Here is a 5,729-nt window from a genome sequence, read left to right as displayed (position 1 = left end):
TTAATAGGAGTAGAGGAAATTTCATGTATGGTCAAGTAGGTAAGTAGAGTCCTTTACTTTATTACCTTTTAATTAAAAGGAATTGAGGAGATGGTTTCAGGCAAAGCACTAGGATGTAAGTACAAAGACAACTACCCATATGATGTGCTGGGTGCTGCTAATTCTCTTGTAAGAGGTGAAACTGGGCTCCCATCTGGTTGTCATCCTCAGGTCTGTGGCTTTGCAACAACTGGTACTAAGATTTGTCCTGGGGTTTGATGGCAGAAAGTTCCACTGCCTTTCATTCAAAAGAGATGTTCCAAGGAAGAGTAGAGGGAAATTTATGACCACTGTGGGCTGAAATCAGGCAAAATATTAGAATTTTTGTTAGTTGACTTGGGAGATGAGACATGTGGGGATATAATGCTTGACTTGAGGCACATACGCCTATTAAGGAAGAATGGCCATAGATGGGTTGTGTTATGTCTTAGTTCCTTCTGCAATGTAGAATCCTAGATCCTGTCAGAGATGACAATAAATATCATCAGGGTTTTTTGCAGTGGGTCCTGGCTACTATGAGGGAACTTTGGTCCTCTAAGGGAGATTTCCATGGGAAAGACAAACTCCTTTGAGAAACCACAGATGAGGCATTGACTAGTACTGGGGCTCTTACTGCCCTGGATGAGTTTTACAATGCTGATGAAAATGACCCACTAATGAATGAGAAATGGACCCAGAGAAATCTGGATAAACTTGTTTAGCAAGCCATGCCACCTTGGAAAACTCCCCTAGGCTTTATGTAGAGACCCTACAAGAACTTAAGAGTTGTTATTTTGATAATGGGACTGCAGATACCCTAGGTAAAGGTGAAATCTGTGAGGAAAAAAAAAAAAAGGGCACCACTTTGTATGTCAAATGCAAATAAGTCAAAGGAAATAAATCCCACAGCCTCAGCCAGAAAGCAATGTGACAATGGCAGTTGAATGAAGGGGTCCCCAGATCTAAAATATGTGGTGTCAGTACGAGGCTTTGGATGGACTGAAAACATAAGAGGTTCATTTGGTTGAGCTGCATGCCACAACCACTCTATTCAAATTTGAAAGTAAGTTTGCCTTGCCCTCTAATTCCTCTAGGCTCTTTGAATCTTCTCTATTCACTACCCTGACTTAAGCCATTGAGAAAGATGATTTTGAATGAGTTCTAGATGTCCCTGATCCCAAGGAGAACCAAAAGCCATGAGTACTCATCTAGGTAAGCTGGCAAATTTGGAAGAATAAAGAAACTAAAACTTATATAATTCTATTGGAGAAAAGTGCCCAACTCAGGGTAGGTATAGGGATATCCAGATTCAGGTAATAAAATTTGGGCTAGGTATACATTGGAGAAGGAGAGCTAATATATCCTTGCAGTGGGGTCTTTGGACTGATTCAATATAATATTGTGATTTTTACTGAGGAATGTATAGTAATGTATATTAATGTTTTATACACATTAATGTATATTAATGTGTGTGCTGTGAATACTTATAAAATCCAGAATGGATTCTCCCAATCAGGAAGTGTAATATATAGGAAATTGCTAATAGTATGTGTAAATCACTTCCCAGTATGTCTGCCTATCTGATATTGCCTATCCTATTTAGAGTGGTCCAACAGAAACAATATATAATCCGAGGAGGACAAATGGAAATCACAACTTTGGTTAAATTTTAAAGGTAGCAAGAGTAGGTTGCAATATTAACACAATAACCCTATATGGCCAATGAAAAATGATAATGGGAGATGGGGGTTTACAATGGATTTTTGCCATTGGATCCACTTGTTGCTGCTATAGGCCTGTAAATGAATCCATTGCACAGATTGATGACACTAGATGTGTTGAGTTGAACATTGCAAACACCTTCTTTTCTGTCCCACTGGCACCCAAGGACCAAGACCAATGTGCTTCATGTAGTAAGGCCTTCCATATATATTTGCAGTACTCCCCCAGGAGTACATAAATTCCCCTGCCATTTGCCACCAGGGGTTGAGCCCCAGGGTAACACCAATGCCTCTACCTTCTAATGTCTGAAGTTTTCACTAAATAGATGACTTGTACATTGGCAAGTCAGAAGCCTCAGTGTCAATGGCCTTAACTGTGGTGCTATTACATTTCTACCAGCAAGAGTGGCTGATAAATCCCAAAGTAATTTAGAGGACTGCCAGCCAAAGTGTATCTTGGGCCTATGTGAGTTTATATCAAAACTCTCAAACCTCCAGCAGTCAAGGAAAAACTGCTGTCACTTTCCCAAGGAGAGATCCAACAATTTATTGAACTCTTTTGGTATTGGAAGCAAGTGGGCATTCTACTTGGAACATTATATTGGCTAGTCCACAAATAAGCATCCTTTGAATGGAATCCAGACCAAAAGTGTGTGTTGGAAGCTATCCAATGAGCTCTGCATGCTCTCTAAACTACTGTCTTCTCTAAGCTGCAAGTCTTTCTGACTGATAATTTTGCTGTTTGGAGTATCTGGCAAAGGGAGGCACCCTACATTCAGTGATGCTCTTAGAGGTTTTGGATTTGTTGCCTCCATGACACAGTTACCAGGTATAACCCTTTTGAAAATCAGCAATCAGCTTGCTATGAAACACTAGGCAAAACTGCATACTTCACCTTGAAGGCTTTGTGACTTTCCAGCCTAATATTACCATCTGGGGTTGGGTTGAGTTGGATTCAGCGACTAATAATGGCTAACAAGTAAGGGTTCAACAATCCTCTCTTGTCAAGCAGAAGCAGTGTATCCAAGAATGGTTGAGGAATGAGGCTGCCTTGGCCCCTAGAGCATCTTTTCTTTACATGAGAAGAAAAAAAATTGGTAATCATCTCTTTGGGGAAATCTTTATCTTCCTCTCCACCGATTGAAGCAAAGCTGTTGGCACAATAGGATTCTTGATTCACAGAGGTTGCCCTAAGTGCCTAGGCCTGGTTCCCTGATATTTCATCTAAACTGACACTTGATGGTGTCCACTGGACTGCTGCAGGTGTGCAACCACAACACCAGCTATGCAGAACTGAACATAGACGTGATTGTTCAATTCAGTAAACCAATACTCTCCTTGATGAAACTCATTTCATGTTTACTGCCTCTTGAGCTGTGGCCAGTAGTCTAGACTGTTTATTCTGCCACCTGGTACACTAGAGCCTGGCAGATTAGAGACACTTCTCTTTAGGACCACCAACTGTGGAAACAAATTGTGCTGCCTGTTGAACCATCTGGGCCAGTCATGGAGATGTCTACAGTGAGGGCCTGTTCTTTGATGAGACCAAGTGCTATACTGTCTAGATTGCCACTATTTCTGTCTAGACTTACCTCCCACCAGATATGGCAACACATCCATCACCATAGATTGAGCACAAAGTAAAGGACAATAGGTTTATAACACACAGTCCACCACTGTACACCAGACATATGAATCTTACCATAAGTGGATGTTTGTCCTGTGGTAGGAGAAACCATATCACATTGGGGGTTGCCCTCACCTGCTCATTGCATAGCAACTAAACCAAAATATGGACCCCTCTCAGGGGGATCAGCAGTGTTCACAGCTCTCAACAATTTTCAGATTACAGTGTTGCTGTTCCATGTCTGATCAGCAGAGTCCAACACACCACTGTGGTGGCTCTTTAAACTAGTCTATGCCATGTGTTCAGCTTTATGGACCATTGACAGCTAACACTGGTGCATCTTTTCTGTATAAGTCACATGACAATGAGCTAATAATCAAGTTACTCAATGGACTTCCTATAATGACTAAGGCATTTGGTATTGTAGAACATTAGAATAGCCTCAAAAATTGACCCAAAAAGGTTTCTGGCTTTACCTCCCTCAACTCTTCCTCATCTACACTCTGTAGTAAATCAGTTTGACCACTAAATAAAGCTGTCTCCAGATTCTGACTTGACCATTATTGAGCACGCTACTTGTTACTTTTCCTCACTATCAACTTCAGGATGGCTTGGTTTGTACAACCTCTGTTTAATTCTTATTCAACCACCCGGATTCTCTTAGAAGAATGGCATAGTTACATCATAAAGATAATGACCACTTGGTCAAGTACGCTGCTTGCTAAGTTCCCCTACAGCAGCCCACACTGGCCAAAGTGAGGGAAATAACAGAGTTTATAAGTTTAACTAAATTGTTTTTGTAACTTTTGCACCTGTCCCTTCTAAATTAAAACTGGGAGTGTGAGTAGGGGATGATTGAGAAAAGGTAAAGTTATAGCTATTGTAATGGGACACAGGTATTTTATGGCACTGTAAGAAGAGCAACAATCTGGCATCTGGGGAAGGATCATCTTAGACCATGGGAGACATAGATGGCAAAAGGACATTAATATTTATTTTTTCCTTTAGACCATGGCTGGAGCCTTCCTCAAGAAAAATCCTCTCATGTGTCTCTCCCAAACTATCAAGCACCTAAATTTAACTGATTTCTGGGTCATAATTCCCCATAAGACAGCTCTGGTCACCATTTGATTGCCATTCATCTTAAAATTACCAAAAAGTCTATCAAAAGGGAAGGTAATAGCCCTAGTCCCTACACTTCCCAGTACAATTCCTTTTTTCCCCAGTATAATTCCTGTAAACACCTTTAGTTATCTGCTTCATCCACATTCCCACTGCTGTAGCATAGTGATTTCCTGGATTGGGTGAAGGTTATCTGGCTGATAGCGTGGACCAGACAGACTGGACTAACTATCCTCAAATATTACCTTCAAAAACAATGAGTAGACTCAATTATTCAACTGAACTGAAACCTAAGACCTACCAGATAGCTTGGAGACCACAAATGGAGCAATATCATCTTGTGCTTCTGGGTGATGTAGATTCCACTTCAGGAGCTTTCATAATTGTAAATGGCTCTCTTTTTAGGGATACCAAGTGTACTCTTGGGATTATAGGTCTTGTGTGGAAACCAAGGATTAGCTTATTTCTCTCCCCCTAAACTGATGATTGTCCTCTTGGGAGTAATCATAAGAGATCTCCAAGATTTTAAGGAAACACTCCCAGTAGACAATGTAGCCCTTGAATGACTCTTCTGTGTCTCCAAAATGAGCTACATTTAGTTGCTTGGGGAATCTTCCCAGAAGTGTAGCTGATGTGCTACTTACTCCAACTTCATAGTCAGTTTCCCCTACAATATGAGTCATTACAGGGAAAATTAGAATTAAAAAATTCTATTAGGAAAAAGGGATACAAGTGCTTGCTTTGCCAGCACATACACTGAAATTGGAATGATACAGAGAAGATTAGCATGGCCCCTGTGCAAGGATGACACACAAATTCATAAAGAAAAGTGATATAAAGTTTGTTTCTGATATTAATTGAGATGATCCTAGGGCGCCTGGGTGGCTCAGTTGGTTAATTGAGATGATCCTAAAGATACCACCTCTGTCCTAGAATGCATTCAGGTTAGCCTTAACTCAGTGGCCAGGCTTGTTATAGATGGTATTGGCTGTAGATTTTCTCCTTGCAGGGCAAGGTAGAGTCTGTGTGATCTCTAATATACCCAGTTGTACCTGGATTAAGGCCTTGAGCCAAGTGGAAAGGTCAACGTGGAAACTTAAGGAGGAATACACCCGGATTTCTAAGGTAGATCCAGATGGTTGAGATTTGCCTAGCTGATTGGGTCTAAGACACTTGATGTTAATACTGAATGTTGCCTCATCCTGATGCTCAGAGTCTTGTTGATAGTAACCCTAATTAAA

General features: G+C 40.8%; 1 non-coding gene across 1 annotated transcript; it reads left to right on the top strand.

The window, feature by feature from the left end:
- Positions 1-5,220: 5,220 nt before the first annotated feature.
- LOC123838019 (U6 spliceosomal RNA) lies at positions 5,221-5,330 on the top strand. The gene has a single exon (XR_006789362.1). It is a non-coding gene; the product is annotated as a U6 spliceosomal RNA (small nuclear RNA).
- The last annotated feature ends 399 nt before the right edge of the window (positions 5,331-5,729 follow it).

Source organism: Mirounga angustirostris, unplaced genomic scaffold, assembly GCF_029215605.1.
Source record: "Mirounga angustirostris isolate CCGP_5_RB_7025 unplaced genomic scaffold, mMirAng1.0.hap1 SCAF_8, whole genome shotgun sequence".
Lineage (NCBI taxonomy): Eukaryota > Metazoa > Chordata > Mammalia > Carnivora > Phocidae > Mirounga > Mirounga angustirostris.
The sequence above is the reverse complement of the archived record's forward strand: the minus strand, read 5'-3'. Positions and strand labels throughout refer to the sequence as shown.